General features: G+C 42.8%; 1 protein-coding gene and 1 long non-coding RNA gene across 3 annotated transcripts in view; one reads left to right on the top strand and one right to left on the bottom strand.

Moving 5' to 3' along the window:
• LOC138823624 (4-hydroxyphenylpyruvate dioxygenase-like protein) overlaps positions 1–24,117 on the bottom strand; it is a 54,764-nt gene that overhangs the window by 8,065 nt on the left and 22,582 nt on the right. The gene's annotated exons all lie outside the window — the stretch shown is intronic.
• LOC138823625 (uncharacterized) lies at positions 54–15,812 on the top strand. The gene is made up of 3 exons (XR_011370862.1): positions 54–201; positions 9,221–9,408; positions 15,283–15,812. It is a non-coding gene; the product is annotated as an uncharacterized lncRNA (long non-coding RNA).

Genomic DNA, 24,117 nt, shown 5'->3' on the forward strand with positions numbered 1-24,117 from the left:
CCCCCAGCTCTCTCATCTTTCCCTTCCGCCGGAAGCCATTCCGGAAAGTTCCCGACTTTCTGTATTCCCCCCTGCTTTATAGCTGGGTTGGCGTTTGCCGGTGGCCCAGAAAGCTTCACACAGAAGGTGACACGTGCTTTGAGCGTGGTAAAACGCATGTGATATGTACTAACAACCATTTAGGTGTATAGTGTGGTGGTGGTAAGTATATTCGTGTGGCCTGGAGTCCATTCCCACCGTCCATTTTCAGAACTCGTCACTCCTTCCTCGGAACAGTGACCCCCCAGTGTCACCCCGCCGCAGCCACTGGCAGCCACCATTCTACTTACTTGCCTCTACGATTTTAACTATTCTTTTTCTCAAAGCTAGTGCTCTCCCACTTGAGCCAGAGCTCCACTTGCGGCTTTTTTGCGGGGTGGGGGGTGAGGGTGGAGAGGGGTGGTTTATTGGAGATAAGAGTCACGGACTCTTGCCCCGCCTGGCTAGGAACTGCAGTCCTCAGATCTCAGCCTCCTGAGTAACTTGGATTACATGCGTGAGCCTCCAGAGCCCAGCCTTATCTTTCTTTGCTTTTCCTTTTTAAATTAAAAATTATTAATAAGTTTTTTTATTGTGAAAATACCAAATACCGTACAGAGGGGTTACAATGACATGAGCAAGGTAACGAGTCCATTTCTTACCAAGCATTGTTGCCTCCACCTTTGTTTCCCTTTCCCATCCCTGCCCTCCCATCTCCCCCCCTGACCCCCCCCAGAAAAAAAATTTTTGGGGCGCCGGTGGCTCACGCCTGTAATCCTAGCTACTCAGGAGGCTGAGATCTGAGGATCGTGGTTCAAAGCCAGCCCAGGCAGGAAAGTCCGTGAAACTTTTATCTCCAATAAACCAGGAGGAAACCGGAAGTGGCGCTGTGGCTCAAGTGGTAGAGCGCTAGCCTTGAGCTGAAGAGATCAGGGACTGCGCCCAGGCTCGGAGTTCAAGAGAAAAAAACAAAGCTTAGCATAATACCCTCAAGTTTGTGACTTGAGCAAGTGAAGGTGTGTAAGTGAAGTGAGCCAGGTTGCACTCCATGGGAGACTGTTCTTTACCAGCAGAAGGAACCAGCATAAAGATTCTGAGACATACTAAAGCTACCAGCACAACTATGTTTATTGCAGCATTATTTACCATAGCTAAGATATTTAACCAACCCAGATGTCCCTCAGTAGATGAATGGATCAAGAAAATGTGATATATATATATATATATATATATATATATATATATATATATATATATGCGCAATGGAATTCTATGCATCCATTAGAAAGAATGACATTGCCCCATAGGTTAGGAAATGGAAAGACTTGGAAAAAATTATATTAAGTGAAGTAAGCCAGGCCCAAAGAAACATAGGTCCCATGCTTTCCCTTATTTGCAATAACTAGTATAAGTCAGGAACAAGCAGAAAGGGTCAAAAGCTATGTACATATGACCAGATAAGGTGGTGTTAAGGGAAATGAACCCCAAGATAGGGACACAAGTGTGTTTTTCTTTCTTGCTAGTGTTTCTAACGTATTTATAATGTGCTTTTTTTGTGTGATTTTTTTTTTGTTTCTTTGCATGTTCCTCCTCCATAGTATAATTCCTGTTTTCACTGTATTTGATGTTCCCTAATTTGGGGAGGGGAAGGGGAAAAACAAATTGCTTAAATAGGGATACAGGTTGACCCATTGTAACAATGAGATGTATAAGACTATGTTGAAAAATGAACTATACAATTTAGGCGGGGGTTGGGGGGGTGAGGGATGGGGGGAGTGTAGTTGTGGAGATGGGAGGGAAGGGATGGGAGGGGAAAAACAAAGGAGGTAACAATGCTTGATAGGAAATGTACTCATTACCTTGCTCATGTACAATATTTTTACAATTAAAAAAAGTATAAAAAAAGAAAGATTCTGAGACAAATGTGACTGGTGTGTGAAATGGAAAAGTCAATGCAGCTGGAGATTGAGGGAGAATAGTATTGCTACATATATATTACACATAGATAGCATATAATGTGTATGTGTATATATATACATATGTATATGTATATTTCTTTTGAGCTGGCCTAAAGTTAGTGGTCCTCTTGCCCTAGCTGCTGGAGTGCTGAGATTACAGGTATTGGGGCCCTTGCTCCATGTAGAAGGGGAGTGGGAAACCATCAGAGATCTACACATAACAACCTTTCATCCTCTCTAATCACTACGAAGGAAGGAATTCACATGGCTAAGATTACCCCCAGAGGTCTGGATCTCACCCAAGTTCATATCATTAGCAAGTCCGCTTTATTGATTTTCTTCTCTCACCTCTACCTTAACTCTCACCCTTTAGAGAGAAATTCTCAAATCTCCTTAAAAAAAAAAAAAAAACCCTAGCCGGGCGCTGGTGGCTCACGCCTGTAATCCTAGCTACTCAGGAGGCTGAGATCTGAGGATCGCGGTTCAAAGCCAGCCCAGGCAGGAGAGACCGTGAGACTCCTATCTCCAATAAACCACCAGAAAATTGCAAGTGGTGCTGTAGCTCAAGTGGTAGAGTGCTCGCCTTGAGCTGAAGAGCTGAGGGACAGCGCCCAGGCCCAGAGTTCAAGCCCCACTACTGACAAAATGAAAAAAACAAAAAAAAAACAAAAAAAACCCCTATATCTGCTTATAACTACTATTGTATTTTTTTCCTTGTTTTCATATCCAAACTTCTATGTATTAGAGAGTTGTTGAACCGAGGGCCACTTGCATACTAAGCACATACCCTGCAACAGCGACATACCACTATTATAAAGTATATGTGTGTGCGTGCACGTGCACACATGTATGTGCGCACGTGCACCAATAATGGGGTTTGAACTTGGGGCCTTTTGGCTTTTTCTGTTCACAGCTGGCACTTTACCACTGGAGTCTCCAGTTCTGGCTTTTTACTGGTTAATTGGAGGTTAGAATCCCTGGATTTGTCTCCCAGATAAGTTTCAAACAGCTATCCTCAGATGTTATCCTCCTAACTATGCTTCTATCCTAACTATGCTTCTAGGCAGGAGCCTCTAGTGCCCAGATCAAATGTTTGTTTTTAAAGATAGATAAAAGGCCCAGGCCCTGGAGGTTTAAGCCTGTGATCCTAGTTACTCCGGAGGCTGAGATCTCTGAATTGCCATCCCAAGCCAGCCAAGACCAGAAAGTTTGCAAGGCTCTTATCTTCAATTAATCACAGAAAAAAACAGAAGTGGTGATGTAGTTCTAGTGGTAGAACACTAGCCTTGAGCAAAAGAAGCTAGGGACCCCACTTGGGCCCACAGTTCAAGGTCCAGGACCAATAAAAAGAAAAAAGAAAAAGATAAAAGGGTTGAGAGAGTAGGGACAAGAAGATAGCGAGGGCTGGGACAGTAGATCAAATAGTAGAGTGCTTGTTTAGCAAGCATGAAGCCAGAGTCCGGTCCCACTAACACACAAATACATGCATGCAGAATAGATAAAGTATGAAAAGCCCATTTTGCAAGCTCAAAATAAAAACCCAAACAGGAAAAACACATAAAATTATCCTTTTTACCCTGAAGAGGTCACCAAAAGAAGATTCTGTTCTCTACATGTTAGAGGCTTGAGCTATGGTACCTAGCATGTATTCTTTTTTTTTTTTCCTTCAGCCATGGGGCTCGGACTCTGGGCCTGGGCACTGTCCCTCAGCTCTTCAGCTCAATGCTAGCGTTCTACCACTTGAGCTACAGCACCACTTCTGGTTTTCTGGTGGTTTATTGGAGATAAGAGTTTCACGGATTTTCCTACCCAGGCTGGCTTTGAACCGTGATCCTCAGATTTCAGCCTCCTGAGTAGCTAGGATTACAGGCGTGAGCCACCGGCACCTGGCTAACAATTTTTTTTTAACGGAAGTACTGGGGTTTGAACTCAGGCAGGGCTTTATGCCTGCTAGGTTCATGTAATAATAGGGCTGGATGTATGGCTCCTATTTTTTACTGGTTACTTTTTAGGACAGGTCTTGCTTCCCAAGCTTGTGCTTGAGCCAAGATGTGTGTAATTTAGGCTTCCCTGTCATCAGCGACATCACATTTTTATGCCACTGCATCTTGCTTCACTCTGGGGAAATAGAGTCCCTGGACTTTTCTCACTAGGCTGGCCTACTATTGAAATCCCCCCAAAATCTGCCTACCAAAATAGCTTGGGGTGACAGACTAACCATGTCATTGCATCTAGCTGGAGGCTGAGAAAGGGTCTTGTGAACTTTTCTACCTGAACTATTCTTACTTTCCTTCCTGCCTTGTGGCTAATCCTTAATCAGTAAGCCTCAGTATAAATATCATACAAACAAGGTATGTTGAGAGCTCAGCAAATATAAGGCCTGGGATTGTCCCTAGGCTACAATTTTTCATATGACCTCTAGGTGTCACGCTTGGACTCAATTTAACCAAATGTTGGCTGGCAACTCAAAAGAGGTCAAGCTGGGCACAGATGGGTGTCATCTATAATCCTAGCTACTCAGGAGGCTGAGATATAAGGATCTCAGTTTGAAGCCAGCGTGGGCAGGAAAGTCTTTGAGTCTCTTATCTTGAAATAACTACCCAAAAGCCAAAAATGAGTAAAAAGCCTTGAACAAAAAAGCTCAGGGACAGCTCACAGGTCCTGAGTTCAAGCCCTAGGACACACCTTGTCTCTGTTTCTGTCTCTCTCTGTCTGTTATTCTCTTTCTCCCTTCTTATTTCTCTCCTTCTCTCTCTGTCTCTCTCATACATACACAGACCACATGCAAAGGAGAAGGCAAGCAACATCTAGCCTGGTTTGTCCTCCGAGCAACTGGAAACGGTATGGAAGCCCAGATTCCTCTTCTGGGTTTGACATCTCTGCCTTGGAAGGATGCCTTGATACAGTGACCAACCATCCCCGATTTCCCTGGCTTGAACTTTCATCACTCCAGGGGCAAAGAGTTTGTAGCACTAAGACAGTCCCAGGAGTTTGTGAAAGTTGATCAACTAATCACAGACAGAAAACCTGAACTTCCCCCCAAGTTTTCCCTAGATTAAGTCTAGGTCCAGGGCTGGAAATGTAGCTTAATGGTAGAGTGCTTGCCTAGCATTCATGAAGCCCTGAGTTTGATTCCTCATACCACATAAACAGAAAATGCCAGAAGTGGCACTGTGGCTTAAGTGGTAGAGTGCTAGCTTTTAGCAAAAGAAGCTCAGGGAAAGAGTTCAAGTTCCAGGACTGGGAGAAAAAAAGAAGAAAAAAGATCTAGGTTCATCAAGAGAACTTAGCTCCACTTCAACCAGGCCCCCAGGCCCCCCAGATAACAGCATTGTGGATGGACACAGCACGCAGCCTGGTGGTTGTCAGAATTTAGGGAGAGAGGATGTATACATTTTAAATAAAACCACTTTCTGACAATACAATGGCTAACATTTGTTGAGTGCCACTGAGTATAACACATACATATTGGGTTTTTTGTGTGCCAGGCCTGGGAATTGAACTCAGGGCACTGTCCCTGAGCCTTTTTGCTTCACTTTTGGATTTTGGGTGGTTTATTAGAGTCTCACACATTTTTTTTGGGGGGGGGGTCCAGTCATGGGGCCTGAACTCTGGGCCTGGGTGCTCTCCCTCAGCTCTTCAGCTCAAGGCAAGTGCTCTACCACTGAGCCACCTTCCCAGCCTGAGTCTCACACACTTTGCTGCACAGGATGGCTTCGAACCTTCAGCCTCAGCTCTCAGCCTCTGGAGTAGCTAGGATTTCAGGCATGAGCCATCAGAGCTCAATTGACATATTGTTTCTCATCTGTACAGAAACTCCAAGAAAACATTTTCCCCTTGTCAGAAATGAGATATCCTAAATGGAGGTGTAACTCCTTAACTCCTCAGTGGAGCATATACATGAAGCCCTGGGTCAGAAAGAAAAGGGAGCCAGAGAAAGAAAAGGGAGGGAGGGAAAGAAGGAAGGAAGAGAAGGAGGGAGGGGAGGGAGGGAAGGAAAATCTGGACAAGAGAGGGTAAGTGACCAGTCCAAGTCACACAGCTATTAAGTGACATAAGGAAATTCAAACTTGATTGTCTAACTATTGAGCTCCTACTATTTTCACTGAATTTGTAGCCTGGATATTTTCTTCTTGTTCTAAGAAGGCTAGGAATGGGAAGGAGTAGGAAGGCAGTTATAGGTGGAAGAGTTGAAGAAGAGGGCCTATGACCAGGGATTGGTAGGGGTCAAACAGCATTGACAGCTTGCTTCTTTTTTCTTTTTTTCTTTTTTTTGTCGGTCATGGGACTTGAACTCTGGGCTTGAGCATTGTCCCTCAGCTCAACACTAGCACTCTACCACTTGAGCTACAGCACGCACCACTTCCGGTTTTCTGGTGGTTTATTGGAGATAAGAATTTCACGGGGGCTGGGAAGATGGCTCAGTGGTAGAGTGCTTGCCTTGCATGCCTGAGGCCCTGGGTTCGATTCCTCAGCACCACATAAGCAAAAAGAAAAAATCTGGAGGTGGCGCTGTGGCTCAAGTGGTAGAGCACTAGCCTTGAGCTGAAGAGCTGAGGGACAGTGCCCAGGCCCAGAGTTCAGGCCCCACTACCGGACCCCCCCAAAAAAAAAAAAAAAAAAAAAAAAAGAATTTCACAGACTTTCCTGCCCGGGCTGGCTGTGAACTGCGATCCTTAGATCTCAGCTTCCTGAGTAGCTAGGATTACAGGCGTGAGCCACAGTTGCCCGGTTGCTTCTTTTTTGTTGTTGGTCGTGGGGCTTGAACTCTAGGGCTAGGCACTGTCCCTCAGCTTTTTAGATCAAGTCTAGCCCTCTACCACTTGAGCCACAGTGCCACGTCTGGTTTTCTGGTGGTTTATTGGAAGTAAGAGTCTCCTGGACTTTCCTGCCTGGGCTGATTTTGAACCATGATTCTCAGCTTTCAGCCTCCTGAGTAGCTAGGATTACAGGCATGAGCCACAGGCTCCTCACTGACAACTTGCTTCTTAAATGAACAAGATTTTTCTGCTTTGGGCTAGGTGTACATCTAGCTTGGGGATGTCCAAGGAGTCCTCTCAGGGATCATTATCTTGACCCCAGCTTGGGTCTTCATTGAGGAAGCAGGGCTTTGTTTTCTAGAATCCAAGAGAGACCCAGCCTGCTCTGTGTGTTTGTGAACAGATATTTGGACATGAGACAGGTACAGAGGAAAGTCAGGAGCTAGCAATAAATGAAGGACAAGTGAGGGGTAGGAGATCTACTGGGGCTTTGACAGGGGTCATGCTAAGTACCATGTCTTACCCAAAGTTTGGGTTCATTGAAGAGCTGAGATGAATGTTATGGCCAGGTTCCTCCTCTTCCCAGAGATATTATAAGGCTGAGTTTTAGTTTGCTCAAGTGGTCATATAATATTCAACTCAGCCAGGTGCCAGTGGCTCTTTCCTGTAACCCTAGCTACTCAGGAGGCTGATATCTGAGTATTTCAGTTCAAAGCCAGCCGTGGCATGAAAGTCCATGAGACTCTTATCTCCAATTAACCACCAGAAAACAGGAAGTTGCGCTGTGGCTCAAGTGGTAGAGCACTCACTTTGAGCTGAAGAGCTCAGGGACAGTGCCCAGGCCCAGAGTTCAAGACCCACGACTTCCCCCACAGTATAACCCTTGCTTTCACTGTATTTGATGTCAGTATAATTTGTGGAGGGGAAGGGAAAAAAACAAATCGTTTAAATAGGGATACAGGTGGGCCCATTGCAACAATGAGATGTACAAGTTGTTATGTCGAAAACGAACTTTACAACTTTGGTGGGAGGGGGAGGAGGGGAGGGAGGATTGGGTGAGGGGACGAGGGGAGGATGGGAAGGGATGGGAAGGGGAAACAAAGGAGGAGGCTACAATGCTTGATAAGAAATGTACTCATTATCTTGCCCATATAATTGTAACCCCTCTGTACAGTATTTTCTTTTTCTTTTTTTTGGGGGGGGGTCTGGTTGTGGGGCCTGAACTCTGGGCCTGGGCGCTGTCCCTCAGCTCTTCAGCTCAAGGCTAGCACTCTACCACTTGAGTCACAGCGCCACTTCCGGCTTTTTTTTTTCTTTTTGCTTATGTGGTGCTGAGGAATCGAACCCAGGGCCTCAGGCATGCAAGGCAAGCTCTCTACCACTGAGCCAGCTTCCCAGCCCCCAGTATTTTCACAATAAAAAAAAACAAAACAAAACAAAAAGACCCACGACTGACAAAAAATGAAGAGGAAGAAAAAGAATAGTTTGGGTAAAGCTATACATCAGAGCCTGACTTGAATAAACAATGGTCAAATCCCCAGTGGGCACATTGTCATCTGGCAAGTTTTCTGTCTTATGCCAGACTCTACAACATTTAAGAATCTTAAATTCTGAGGCAGGAATGTGCTATCCAAATGGGGTAGGTTTTGAACTGCATAGGATCACTGCACTTCCTGGGTGAGCTAAAGACTGTTACCATGCAAGATGTGCCCCAGCCCTAAGACCTAATGAAACCTAGAGACCTGTGGCCGGTTTCCACCTATGGCTCCACTTTGCCAATCAAGTCCTCAGACAGGTGGACCTGAAGTAAGTCCTTGTCCAATCTAAGCCATGTCACTGGGGGAAGTCGTGGCCAGCTGACTCAGATCTCAGCCTCTTGAGTGGCTCATGCCTATAATCCTATCTACTCAAGAGACTAAGATCTGAGGATTGTGCTTCAAAGCCAGCTTGGACAGAAAAGTCCAAGAGGCTCATATCTCCAACTAAGCACCATAAAGCTGGAAACGGAGTTGTGGCTCAAGCCTTGAGAACAAAGAAAAGAAAAACTAAGGGACAGTACCCAGGCTCTCAGTTCAAACTCCAGTATTGGCACAGAAAAAAAAAGTTTATTGTCTATTATTTGGCAAGTCATGTTTAAGTGCTTGATAAGTATGGTATGAACTCATATTACCCCCTGAATTCTATACTTCGTGCTTTGTAAACGCAAAGACTGAGACTGGAGAGCTTGAGTAACTTGCCCAAGGTCACAGAGCTGTTAAAGGGGGGGTGGGCAGGGAGGTTTTAGACCTGGGTACTTAGGTTCCAGCTCACATGTACTGAACTACTCAGCCATGGTGCCATATGGAGTGGGACTGAATAAAAGAATAGCTATTATGATCATTGTAATTTAGCATTAAGTGCTTTTTATATCCACAGTGCTAAGTGTTAATTATTAGCGTATTTAGATGCAACATTTATCCTTTTTGTTCCTATTTTTTTCCACAGCCATGGCAACAAAGGGCCTTGTACTCTCTATAGCAGAGCGTCCTGCCTTTGTCCGATCCAGCCTGGTGCATCAGTCTCTGCAAACAACAAAAGATGTGCCCACCCGGCAGGCTGTCCCTCCCCCACCACCACACTAAGGAAGGCTGAGGCCTCTTCGATTGGAATTGTGCTAGGAGAGCCACAGACAGGTACAGATCAGCAGACCAGGAGCAGGGCTCACAAGTGAGGTCATGCTTAATAAACCTGATTAATTTCTTTGAGCAGCAACAATGCAAGAGGACAGGGGTGAAGCGAGAGACAATAATTCATCCTGATTCCAAGGCACAGGAACACAGCTAAAACCAGTAGAGAGATTTTGTAAAGATGCTCTTGGGGCCTTGAGGGGCTCAGACATGGTGGCAGCAGGAAAATTCAGTGAGCAGGAGATATTTGCTCACAGTAATCTAGTAAAGTGGCAAAGAGGCAATCCAGAGCAGGGCCAGAACTCAGACTGCCCAAGCCATCCAACTAAGATACAAATCTGACCCACGATACTTTCCTGCTTAAGTCCTTTGCAATGGCTTCCTACCAATGAATCTAATAAGAATGTAGACAATAATACAATACTTGTACTTACTTGATATTTATTACGTATATGGTGCTTTATAGAGGAGGACACTGAGGCAGACTGCTTAAGCAACCTGCCCCAAATCACAGTTATTTATATTGAATGGCCCTTCCAAACCAGTCTGTTCTTACAGACTCATCCAATTCATGTGTGTATTGTCCATTTGTACATTTTTTTTTTGTGGGTGGGTGGGTCATGGGCTTGAACTCAGGGCCTGGATGCTGTCTTTAAGCTCTTTCAACGCTAATGTTCTACCACTTTTCATTCTTCTTACTAGCAGCTGTTTTAGGAATGAAAATATGGTCTAGTTTTTCCTAATAAATAAGACTGTCTTAGTTTGTGCTACTGTAACAGAATACCATAAACTGGATATCTTAAATAACAAGCATTATTATAGTTCTGAAGGTTAGGGAATCTAAGATCAAGGCAAAGTCCTGTTTCTTGGTTCATAGATGGCTGTTCTTTTGCTGTGTAGATATGGTAGAAAGAGAGCCAGAGTGCTTGCTTGTCCCTTTTATAAGAGCACAAATCCCACTGATGTGCATGCTATCCTTTACCTCCCAAAGGCTCCACCTCCTGATGCATTACTTTGGTGGTTAGGATTTCAACATATACAAATTGGGAGACATAAACATTTAGTTCAATAAGAATGACTTTTTTTTTTTGGTGTGGGGTGGTAATACTGGAGGGCTTTTTGTTTGTTTTTTGGTGCCAGTCCTGGGGTTTGAACTCAAGGCCTTGATGCTGTCACTAAGATTCTTTTTCTCAAGGCTAGAGCTCTACCACTTGAGCCACAGCACCACTTCCAGATTTTTCTGAGTAGTTTATTAGAGATGGGAATCTCACAGACTTTCCTGTCCAGGTTGACTCTGAACCACAATCCTCAGATCTCAGCCTCCTGAGTAGTAGCTAGGATTACAGGATAAGCCACTGACATCTAGTTTAGAAAGCTATCTTGAAGTTAGATTCTCCATAGGCAGGCGTGGTGTCACAGACCTGTAATCTCAGCACTTTGAGGCAGGAGGATTGTAAGTTCAAAGCCAGCCTGGGCTATACAATGTTGAGGGTGGGGAGAAGGAGGCTGAGGAGAAGGAAGGAAGGGTAGGGAAGGAAAGGGAAGAGAAGGAAGAGGAAGGAAGGAAGGGGAGGGGAGAGAAGAGGAGGGAAGGGAGAGGCAGAGGCAGAGGGAGAGGAAGAGGAGAGATCAAAAACAAGAAAATAGATTCTTCAGTGTAGCTCTGGCTGACCTCTGAACTGCCCTATCGAGTTGCTCCCTATAAGAGGTAAATTATTAGCTGGGTGCTGGTGGCTCATACCTGTAATTCTAGCTACTCAGGAGGCTGAGATCTGAGGATCATGATTTAAAGTCAACCAGGACAGGAAAGTCCATGATACTGTTATATCCAATTAACCACCAGAAAACTAAAAGTGGAGCTGTGGCTCCAAGTGGTAGTGTAATAAAAGCTTGAGCACAAAAGCTCAGGGACAATGCCCAGGCTCTGAGTCCAACCTCTATAAGTGACAAAAAAAGAGGTAAATTATTTTTGTTTGAAGCCTTTAAATTTTTAGACAATTTGTTATATGACAATAGATAATAGGGTAGTTTTCAATGAATGAATAAATAAATGAATGAGCAAGTTTGTGAACAATTTGTATGGGGTGTGTGTGTGTGTGTGTGTGTGTGTGTGTGTGTGTGTGTGTGTGTGTGTGTGTGTGTGTGTGTGTGTGTGTGTGTGTGTGTGTGTGTGTGTGTGTGTGTGTGTGTGTGTGTGTGTGTGTGTGTGTGTGTGTGTGTGTGCGCGCGCGCCAGTCCTGGGGCTTAAACTCAGGGCCTAGGCACTTGCCCTGAGCTTCTTTTACTCAAGACTAACACTCTACCACACTGGAGCCACAGGGCCACTTCTGGCTTTTCTAAGTAGTTTATTGGAGATGAGAGTCTATGGACTTTCCTGCTCCAGTTGGCTTTGAACAGCAATCCTCAGGTCTCAACCTCTTCAGTAGCTAGAATTATAGGCATATACCACCAGTACTAAGCTAACAATTTGCATCTTTCCTTTTGATTTGGCAGGATTCAGTAATTACATCACTAATGAATCTAACAGATGCATGAAATATTCTTTTGTATCATCTCTACATTTTACATTTTACTTCTTTGACTGAACTTCTTGTCATCCATATGAGTTAAACTAAAAAATATAAAGACAAAAAATACAAATATTTAACCTGGGCATCAGTGGCTCACACCTGTAATCCTACCTATTCAGCTGAGATCTGAGGATCACTGTTCAAAACCAACTGGAACAGGAAAGACCATGAGACTTATTGCCAATTAACTACCAGAAAACCGGAAGCGGCACTGGTGCTCAAAGTGGTAGAGCACTAGCCTTGAGTGAAAAAGCTCAGGAATAGTGCCCAGGCCTGAGTTCAAGCCCCACAACTGACAACAACAACAACAACAGTAACAACAAACCCACAAAAACCCTTTAAATATTGTATTTGACTGGGTGATTTTGGAATGAAGAAAAATGAATTACATTTGTTTTTCTACTACACTCAGCCAAAGATTGTTGGCATATAAAGCAGAAATCTTAAGGATCATCAGATTGTGATTCAGTTTTTCCCAAGAGAAGTTTCTTGTTGTTTACAAAACCTAGTGGTTATTTTTACTTGGCCTTTTTTTTTGTCAGTTGTGGGGCTTGAACTCTGGGCCTGGGTACTGTCCCTATGCTCTTCAGCTCAAGGAGAGTGCTCTACTGCTTGAGCCATAGTCCACTTCTGGTTTTTTAGTGGTTTATTGGAGATAAGAGTCCCACAGACTTTCCTGCCAAGCCTGGCTTTGAACTGTGATCCTCAGATCTCAGCCTCCTAAGTAGCTTGGATTACAGGCATAAGCCACCAGTGCCCAGCTTTTATTTGGTCTTTAAGGAAATGGGATTTAGTTAACATTTTCTTACATACTAAGACCAAGTATGTGCACCTTTTGGGTTCAAAGCCAAATTTTAAATGTTAGCAGCCACTGCAATTGCTTTATCTTTGCTCCATCCATGGAATACACCAGGTACTGGTAGCTCATGCCTGTAATCCTAGCTACTCAGGAGACTGAGATCTGAGGATCTTGGTTTGAAGCAGGCCTAAGCAGGAAAGATTGTGAGACTCTTATCTTCAATAAACTACTCAGAAAAAGCCAGAAGTGGTGCTGTGGCTTAAGTGGTAGAGAGCTAGCTTTGAGCAAAAGTAGCTCAGGGACAGTACCCAGGCCCTGAGTTCAAGCCCCAGGATTGGCAATAAACAAATAAATAAACTTGTTGAATAAATCAGTGAAGAAATGTTTTTATTAGTCATAATCATTCAGATGTTAAATGCTACTTTAGTTGCCTAAGTAGGCATAAATGTATAACCAATAGTATTTGGAAGAAACAGGGAAATTGTGAATTATGTAACAAGTCCATTAAGTACAGTGAACTATTGTGTTATTATTTGTTTGCTCGTGTGTGTGTGTGTGTGTGTGTGTGTGTGTGTGTGTGTGTGTGTGTGTGTTTTGCCAGTCCTGGGGCTTGAACTCAGGGTCTGGGCACTGTCCCTGAGCTTCTTTAGCTCAAGGCTAGCACCCTACCACTTGTGCCACTTCCAGCTTTTTCTGTGTATGTGGTACAGAAGAATAGAACCCAGGGCTTCATGCATACTAGGCAAGTACTCTTCCACTAAGCTACCTTCCCAGCCCTTGTGTTTATATTTTCTTCACAAATATATAATTTTTATTTTACAGCTATGTAATTATTTGAGGGGGTATGATGTCTCACTAGACATCTATTCCAGTGTCATTATAATATGTCATTGAATTGAGTTCCCAGACTCCTTTGCTACTAGCGTTCCTTCAAACAAATGCATCCACATTGGATCTGGAGATGAACTGATTAGACAGTAAGAAAGAAGTTTGAGGTATTTATCTCATTGGTTCTATGGTTGTAAGGCAATTGGATTTGGACCTGCAAGTATGGTGTTATCTCCCTAATTTGACAGGTAATTTCCTGATATTAAAGAGGTGGCATCATTCCAGAACTAGTGGCTACTAATGGTCACCCTCTGAGATTTATTCAGCTGTTAGTTTCCTTTCTTGGTAGGAGCCACAGCTTCCTTGAAGCCTAGTTTTGTGATGTGTCTTGAAGAGTTGCTTCTGGAAGATAAGCCTCGAGTCGTCTCTTCAGCCCATCTAATGATACTAGAAGCCATCACTGGAATACCTTCTAATGGATCTTTTTCAGCCCAAAGGAATGTTATTTTGTCTGACACTGAATTCTAACTAAAGCTGGGTCTAAGATTTACTACATAAATGACAAAATTCTTTGTTATTATCAGGTCATTAAATACAGATATAACTTAATAGTTATGAAATGTCATATGTTCAGGTATCAGAGAAATAGTTTCAAACAGAAAAAAAAAAACTTAAAAAAAATCTTACCAAACTTGAATTCTATTGAAGTATACCTATTGATAATACTGTTAGGACTTTTTTTGGGGGGAGGAGGTAGGCCTTGAGCTCAGAGCCTGGGCACTTCCCTGAGCACTTTTGCTCAAGGCTAGTGCTCTACCATTTTGAGTCACAGCACCACTTCTGGCTTTCTGGTGATTAATTGGAGATAAAAGTCTCATGGATTTTTCTGCCTGGGCTGACTTTGAATCACAATCCTCAGATCTCAGCTTTGTTAATAGCTAGGATTATAGGCGTGAACCACTGGCATCCAACAAGAAAATTAATTTCTATAAGGACATGGGTCATCTCATAGAAGCCAAAGCAAATTGCATGTTTTTCCCCTGCATATTTCCTTCATTTTTTCTGATTACATTCTCTGCATCCCAATTCATGAGTTTTTAAAAAAGTTTCCATCTCCTCAACTAAGAGGACAGACAGATTCAAGCAGGAATCTCCTTGCCTGAATTTCAGAATTCTGGAATGAGTCTATGAGTAGCCAAGTCCAGTTCAGCAAGGTTATGTACTCTAAAGGATGTCATTCACCTTGTTTTCTATGCAGACAGCACCTCTAGAATGTAACATTTTGTTGAATATAATGTGAATGATGCCCCTGAATACCACCATCCTGAATCAATTGGTGTGCCTGGAACCATATTGATTATGGTAGGGGAGGTAGATTTTCAGGAAAAAGAAACAACCATATATGAAGAAAGTACTGGTAATTCAAAAGGTAGGCTCATGGTTATATATTCTAAAAATGATATATTGTTTTAAATATATTAGGCCAGCAGATGGCAAACTATGACCCACAGGCCAAATCAACTCTGCCCCTATGTCTGTAAATATGATTTTATTGCAATACAATCATGTTAATTCATGCTTTATTTGTGGCCATTTTTCATCTAGAATGGTAGATTTGATCATCTGCAGCAGAGATAGTACAGTATACAAAAGTTATGAAATCAACTGTCTGCTTCTTTACAGAAACACCCTGCTGAAATCCTGCCTGGCCACCCCGAAAGAAGTCCAGGAGCCACCATACTCAGCATTACCTAGATGTTTGCCATACTTCTCCTAGAACTGCAGGATAGAAATTTGCTTTTTAAACAAGATCCCTAAGTGATTCCTAGACACACTAAAGTTTGAGAGGCAATATATTACATTCTTCAGTGGGCACAATCAATATTATTGAAACTTTCATTTCACATAGCTTGGCCTGTGAGAGATATGCCATACCCTAGGCACATTAGATTATTGTACCACCATTCTTAGATTCTATGTAGTGATTATTTTTCTCTCTAAGTCAGAGAACAAAGTCATTTACCACCAGCCAGAACCCTTACTGAACATCTTTCTGGGCAAAAAGGATACATAGCTGCCATCTATCAGATGCCTATACATTCATTCAATTGAAGGCATGCTCTGTACCAGGACTGGAATCTATGGATGAACAAATTGGCAGAATTGAAGCCTTTACAATGTTTTGGAGCTTTTGTATGTCATCTACTACTTCCTAAAGAATTTTTCCATAGGTGAGTCTCCATGGGGAAACCAAGGCTCAGAGAGGTTAAGTGATTTACTCAGAGTTGTATGGCTTGTGAGTGGCAGAGTTGAAAATTGAACTTATGTGTTTCTGACACTACAGTTTATATATTTTCTTCTATGCAGCCCTGCTAGACAAGAATTCTAGGCGATTTTAATCTAAATTAGATCTACAGCCAGAGAGCCAGTGTTTTATAGATAAGAAACAGAATATTCTTATCTCCTACCTCCCAGACATGGCCAAGATGATACTGCAAGATTGAAGCAGACTGAAAGCTAGAGGAGCTGAGCTCTTCTCCTAAGACTTGCTCTTTAGAAGTGATAAGTCTGTCTCCTTCATTTGTGAGAAAGACAGGTGATTCTAGTTCAATTACTCCTTCTAGACACCTGAAATAAGAGCTATCCCTGACACCCTGGATTGGATAAGAAAAGCATTGCCTCAGAAAGAAAAGGAGTCAGGACTAGTGCTTTCCCTCCAAGAGACTCTCAGGATAACCGCCCCCCCCCCCCCGCCGCAAAAAACTGGGGTCACTTTAACTTTCCAAGTCTTCTTCCATATCTTCTACACATCCCCTCAACTGACCCAGCCCTCCTGCCCTGTCTTGCTTCTCAATCATTCCATTGTACTTTTTTTGGATTTCCACTCTTTTGGGGTGTGGGGGTTGTGACGGAGTTCGAGAGAGTCTTGCTATATGGTTCAGTTTAGCTTCAAATTTGCAAATTCCTACTTTTGCCTTCTGAGTGCTAAGATTGTACAGTCCCAAACCATCTTGAACTTTCATTCTTTTTTTTTTTTTTTGTCTGTTGTGGACGCTGAACTCTGGGCCTGGGTGCTGTCCCTTAGCTCTTCAGCTCAAGGCTAGCGCTCTACCACTTGAGCCACAGTGCCACTTCCAGCTTTTTCTGCATATGTGCTGCTAAGGAATCGAACCCAGGGCCTCATGCATGCAAGGCAAGCACTCTACCAATGAGCCACCTTCCCAGCCTGAACTTTCATTCTTATACATTCAAATATACTTCCTGTGTTTACCTATATTCTGCATGGAGGAGAGAGAGATGCAGCAGGCAGAGAGAGGTGCAGAATTAGATACGGGAGCTGGAGCACAAATAAGTGATAGAGATGTTGGGAATTCTGGCTCAGAAGAGTAAGAGAGATGATGTTGAGGAAGGCGCTGGTAAGGGAAAGGAAAAGGGAAATGTAGGAATGACAGGCAGAGATTAGAATTCTCTCTGATGGGATAGCAGGAAGAAGATACTGCTGAGAAGCTAGCAGGGATGAGTCAAAAACAGCAACATCAACATCCCTAGCCACATCTCCTAATAGCAACCTTACAAGGTAAGTACTAGTATCTCTATCTTATAGTTAGGCAACTAAGAAATAGAGGGATTGGATTATTGTTCCAGTTCATTTGGAAGGCTATCAAGCTAAGGTGAAGAAAAAGGCAGTTCGGCTTCAAAGTCCATGAGTTATCTCATAAAGGCACCTCACTAAAATAATCAGACATGTTTCTCTGTAAATGGCTGTGCGTTGTGATTGAGCATGTTTGTAATTATTTCAAGCAATGCATTTGCATGTTGTTAATAACCAGAAATTACAGCCCTCCTTTTCTGTGAGTTCTGCATCTACCAGTTCAACCAACCACACATAAAAAAGACAGTATTTGAAAAAAAGTGCATTTGAACCAAAAATGTGGACTTTTTTTCCTTGTTATTATTCCCTAGACAATCCAGCATAGCAACTATTAACGTGACGCTTACATTGTATTATATATTGTAAGTAAACTAAAGATACTTTTAAGTACATGGGAAGTTGGGTACTAGTGGCTCACATCTGTAATCCTAGCTACTCAAGAGACTGAGATATGAGGATTGTGGTTCAAAGCCAGCCTGGGCAGAAAAGGCCCCCTGAAACCTAATCTCCAATTAACCACTCAAAAACTGAAAGTAGTGCTGTAGCTCAAAATTGTAGAACTCTAGTCTTGAGCAAAAGAGCTTAGGGACAACACCCTGAGTTCAAGCCCCACACCCCCACACCCCTGACATACACACATATACACACAATGTATATGGGAGGTTATGCATAGCTTATACTCAAATACTTCTAGTGCCATTGTATAATAGGAACTGGCTATCTGCATATTCTGGTATATAGGGTGGGGTAGGGAATATTATCATGGAACCAATCCCACAGAAAACAGGGACGATCTTAATCAATAATTTCTTTAATTCATGTACACACCCTAAATCAAAAGCATTCAACATAATTAAACATTCAAACATGTAAACTGAGCCGGGTGCTGGTGGCTCACGCCTTTAAATCCAGCTACTCAGGAGGCTGAGATCTGAGGATTGCAGTTTGAAGGCAGCAAGGGTGGGCTGGTAAGAATCTCCATGAGTTTCCATGAGACTCTTAACCTGGAATTAACCACTGAAAAACAACACGTGGTGCTGTGACTCCAGTGGCAGAGCACTCGCCTTGAGCACAAAGAGGCTCAAAGACAGTGCCCAGGCCCTGAGTTCAAGCCCTGCAACCAACAAAATAAAATAAACTCTCAGGATTAGTAACTAAATGTGACAAATGGTTGGATTCCTCCCCAGTTTGTTTCTTTTTTTTTTTTTTGGTCCGGTTGTGGGGCCTGAACTCTGGGCCTGGGCGCTGTCCCTCAGCTCTTCAGCTCAAGGCGAGTGCTCTACCACTTGAGCCACAGCGCCACTTCCGGCCTTTTTTTTTCTGCTTATGTGGTGCTAAGGAATCGAACCCAGGGCCTCATGCATGCAAGGCAAGCACTCTACCACTGAGCCACCTTCCCAGCCCTGTTTCCAGTTTTAAACTAAGGACAAATTTATTTTTTATTTGTCACAAGCTTGCTTGCTTTTCTTCCTTCCTTCCTTCCTTCCTACCTTCTTTCCTTCCTTCCTTCCTTCCTTCCTTCCTTCCTTCTTTCCTTCCTTCCTGTACTGGTCCTGGGGCTTGAACTCAGGGCCTGAGTGCTGTCCCTAAGCTTTTGTGTTCAAGGCTAGCTCTCTATCACTTGAGCCACAGCTCCAAATCAGGCTTTTTTTGGTGCTTAATTGGAGGTAAGAGTCAAGTGGACTTTCCTGCCCAGGTTGGCTTCAAACAATGAACCTCAGATTTCAGCCTCCTGAGTAAGTAGGATTACAGGTGTGAGCCACCAGTGCCTGTCTACAAGCTGCATTTCTTGATTTTTGCAGCTTATAAATAGTTCTGAACCTAAAGATCATACAGAGTCTTCCAGGGGTTGGTGAGGATTAATCAATTGAAATATAGGCACTGCTCACTCAGCAGACATTCAGCGAGGAGGACAAAGGATCAGAGTATCAACTTTGAGCTGTTCAAATTGTGGGGGCACATGTGTATATACGTGTGTGTGTGTGTGTGTGTGTGTGTGTGTGTATGTGTGTTGTATGTGTGTTATGTGTATGTAGAGGTCAGACCTGTAATTAGAAAGGCTCCAGGATAGGGCTCGGAAGGTGGCTCAGTGGTAGAGCACTTGCCTTGCATGCTCAAGGCCCTGGGTTTGATTCCTCAGCACCACGTAAGCAAAAAGAAAAAAGCCGGAAGTGGCACTGTGGCTCAAATGGTAGAGCACTAGCCTTGAGCTGAAGAGCTGAGGGACAGCGCCCAGGCCCAGAGTTCAGGCCCCACGACTGGACCCCCCCAAAAAAAAAAAAAAAAAAAAAAAAAAAAGAAAGGCTCCAGGATAGAATTGACATAGGCTGGCAAGAAGCTGTTGCAAAGGGAGTTGCACAAGAGCTGAGCCCGAGGCTTGAGAGAAGGCTTTGTCAAGCTGCACTGGAAGACTTTTGTCACAGGGTTCCTCTAAACAGATTCTAGACAGGCACGTGTAGTTTATTTGAGGATGATCCCAAGAAATACTGTGAGACAGCAAAGGAAATAATTACCAATGAACAGAGAGCCTCCAGAATGGGAGACAAAATATTGACAGCTATTCATCAGATGGGATTAATATCCAGAACTATAAAGAACTTGAAAACCTGAATATCAGAAGAATGATGCAATCAACACATGGGCAAATGAATTGGACAGACTGTTCTCAAAAGAAGTGCAAATGGTCAATAAACATACACAGAAAGTTCAATATTCTTAGCTATTAGAGAATGAATATCAAAAGTACTTTGAAGCTGGCTCAAACCTGTAATCTTAGCTACTCAGGAGGCTGAGATCTGAGGATGGTGGTTTAAAGCCAGTCCAGGCAGGGAAGTCCATGAGACTCTTATCTCCAGTTAAAAAGTGGTAGAGCACTACTAGCCTTGAGCAAAAAATAACTGAGCGACAGCATCTAGGCCCTGAGTCCAAGCCTCACAACTGACAAAAACAAAACAAAACAAAAACAAAAACAAAACCTACTTTGAGATCAAGAAAACAAACAGCAGAGCTAGGCAAAGTGATTACATGCCTGACAAGCCCATAATACCTGTGCCAGTCCTGAGACTTGAACTCACAGCCTGAGTACTGTCTCTTAGCTTTTTTGCTCAAGGCTAGCAATTTACCACTTGAGCCATAGCTTCACTTCTGTCTATTTGGTGGTTAACTGGAGATAAGAGTCTCACAGAATTTGCTGCCCAGGCTGGCTTTGAAACACAATCCTCAGATCTCAGCCTCCTGAGCAGCTAATTATGGATATAAGCCACGGGTAACCAGCTTCCAAGAGGATCTTGAGTTTCAAGTTAGCCTAGGCTAGGTTACAGACTGAGACTGTCTCAGAACACCAAAAATGAGGGCTGGGAAGGTGGCTCAGTAGTAGAGCGCTTGCCTCACCTGCATGAGGCCTGGGTTCGATTCCTCTGCACAACATAAGCAGAACAAAGCCAGAAGTGGTGCTGTGGCTCAAGTGGTAGAGCGCTAGCTTTGAGCTGAAGAGCTGAGGGACAGCGCCCAGGCCCAAAGTTCAAGCCCCATGCTTGACAAAAAACAAAACACCAAAAATGAACCAAAACAAAATAACCTTCCCCCCAAACAACAGCCAATAAAAACAACAAAGCTGGGAGCTGGTGGCTCAGACCTATAATCCTAGCTACTCAGGAGGCTGAGATCTGAGGATTGTGTTTCAAAGCCAGCCTAGGGAGGAATGTCCATGAGACTCATCTCCAGTTAACCATCAGAAAACTGAAAGTGGAGCTGTGCCTCAAAGTGGCAGAACCCTGAGCAAAAAGAAATTTAGGGACAGTGTCCAAGCCCTGAGTTCAAGTCTCATAATAAAATAAAAGAGTAGCATGGAGGAAGGAACATATTTAATGGAATTTATATTAGTGCAGCAATAATGGAGAGGAGGTTAAAGATTCTTCAAAAGTATAAAAATGGAACTATCATGTAATACAATGATACCACGTGTGGATATATGCCTGAGGGAGTCTAAGTCACATATAAATGCCTACATATCTCTGTTTATTGCAGCACTAACCACAAAAAGCTATGGAATCAGCCTAAGGACCCATTAATAGAATGGATGAATAGATAAAGAAAATACATTATATAAATGCACAATGAAGTATTATTCAATCATAAACATGCCATTTTCTGGAAAATGAATGAAGCTGAAGATATATATATATATATATATACATATATGCATATATATGAATTCACATATGTATTAATAGATATATTCATACATATAAGTAAATACACCATAATGAAACCAACAAAATGCTGGTTGAACAAGGCAGGAGGAGGAAGAGAAAGAGGAATGAAAAATGGTGGAAGGAGTGAATTTACTCAAAGTGCTCTATGTGCAGGTATGGAAATATCACAATAACCCCCCCTCCCTCATATTACAAATGTATGCCAATTCAAAACTAAAAGTAATTGAGCTTTCTTTTCTGTATGAGGGATTGGATCTAGGGCTTTGCACATGCTAAGCACATGTTCCATGTGTTCTATCATTGAACTATTTAGTTCTGCCTATTTCTTCTTTGTTCTTATCTCGTACACATCCTGGGCTTGTCCTTTACCTTTAGGAGTACTAAATGGCCTGTGGTTTTTGAGTGTACTCTCTGGTTGATGCCTTTGTTTAAGCACTGAGTCTACCTGCAAGAATTCCTTCTACCTCTTCCTGCCAACTATCTTCTCATCTTTCAAGATTCAGCTCAGTCTTTAAGTTTTGAGACATCTTGATCCATCCATTCTTATCCACCAGACTGTGAAATGAAGTCAGGAGACTACATACGGTTCATCTTGTAGCCTCTCTCAGTGCTTGTCAGCCAGACTGAAGTCACTTGGGAAACATTTGTGACCAAGCTGACTTCCTTGTACATCAATGACATTTAGAGCAGTCATTATATTTGAGTCCAAATGCTTGACTTCCTTCCAAGAAAGTGAGGTCCAGGAAGACAGTCTGAATTTTAGCTATGCTCAAGGTTCAGCACTTTGAACACAAGAAGTTGTTTATGAGTATTTGTTGGATCAATGATCAGAGAAGGAACATTTCAAATTGAATTGCCCTTTTCATGACTCCCAACAAAAACACTGGCCAAGCCATTCAAAGGGAAGTTTGGTCATGTTTGTTAATCTATTTAGGGTACAAAAGAAATACATAGCTAGAAATTATATAAAGATGGGTGAGTAAAGTAATCCAGGCCTCTCAGGGTAAAAATTTTCAAAGATACATTATTTAGGCTGGCCTTGAACTTGTTCATCCTTCTGCCTTAGCATCCTGGATGCTGGGATTATGGATGTGCACTACAAATCTTGACTAAGCATCAATTTCTCTCAGCCAGGTTCAGTAATATGTAACAAGATTATATTGTTACCATACTTAAGGTTAGCCTATTTAAAGCGTTACTGTGTAGAGAAAGTAGGATAAGCAATTAAAATGTTTCAAAAATCCAGCAACTGGAATCAACAGTACTCCCGGATTTGACTCTAGAGGAGATTGAGAGTCAATCACACAGAAAAGAGAGGCAGGATGTGAGTGGCAGAAAAGGAACAGAGGAGGTGATGTAAGAGTAAGTAGAAAAAGGTTGTAATTAAGAGAGAAAGGAAGTAGTTTGACATTGGAAAGTGTCTGGCATGGAAGATGAGCCTCTGGCAAGAAAGGGACAGGTGACTAATCCATTACAAGAGATTCCGCCTACCATTGTCTGGGTTTTGAAAATAAGTTGATGAGGTTTGGATTTAATAAACATTAAAATTCTAAGAACACTTAAAATTGTCCAGGGAGGCTATAGAGCAAATATCATGTGAGTAAATTTCTAAGGCTCAACCAGACAGCCGTTATGGATGGTTTGAAACTAACACATCCATCCTGCTACTACAGAGAGAACTTAATGACCCCTGAGATCTTATTCCAAACTTGTAAAAGGCAGAGGGAGGTTCATTCTGATGTTTCATCATACACTTCCTATGATTAATTCAGATATATTTGATGTTTTCTCTAAACCAAAGGAGATGGAGAGATTAAATTGTTGGTCTTTTTTTTTTTTTTTGGGTCCGGTCGTGGGGCCTGAACTCTGGGCCTGGGTGCTGTCCCTCAGCTCTTCATCTCAAGGCTAGCACTCTACCACTTGAGCCACAGCGCCACCTCTGGATTTTTTCTTTTTGCTTATGTGGTGCTGAGGAATCGAACCCAGGGCCTCAGGCATGCAAGGCAAACGCTTTACCACTGAGCCACCTTCCCAGCCCTAAATTGTTGGTCTTTTCATGAAACTTGCTACCCATTTTCATATCTCTCTCCCTCTTATCTGAGATTGGGACTTGAACTCAGAACTCAAACTTGGTACCTGTTGCTTTTGTTCATTGGCTGGCGCTCTAACAACTGAGCCATGCCTCCAACTCCAAGGGTTGGCTCCTTTTTTCCGTTTACCTATCTCTAAATAGTAAAATTCTACTTGATAAGTTTATTTGGACCCTAATTTGAATGGGGCTGGGTTAAAGTTGAACCTGACACACAAGCATGGTAGCTTCTTGTTCTGACAGTATAGAAATAAAGCCAGGAATGATTATAAGGTAACCAAGAATTTAACAGAGACAGTAGAGACCATTCAGGAGAATGAGCAGTGGGATCTGGAAACCAGATGTCTACCTCATGATTCCTGGGCTGTTGCTTTATGTTTGTCCCTACCCCCTTTCTTTCTCTCCATTTAGGCAACTTATCAGATTGTGGTTGGTGTGTTTGAATCAGGCAAGACTCCCCTTTCCTCCCTCAAACCTGCTTAGTAAACCCCTTCATCATAGATTAAAATTTAAATGTTAAACATTGTATAGTATATAGCATGGCAAAGCTTCCCTGAGAACTG

The sequence above is a fragment of the Dipodomys merriami genome, unplaced genomic scaffold (assembly GCF_024711535.1).
Source record: "Dipodomys merriami isolate MVZ:Mamm:240054 unplaced genomic scaffold, mDipMer1.0.p SCAF_121, whole genome shotgun sequence".
Lineage (NCBI taxonomy): Eukaryota > Metazoa > Chordata > Mammalia > Rodentia > Heteromyidae > Dipodomys > Dipodomys merriami.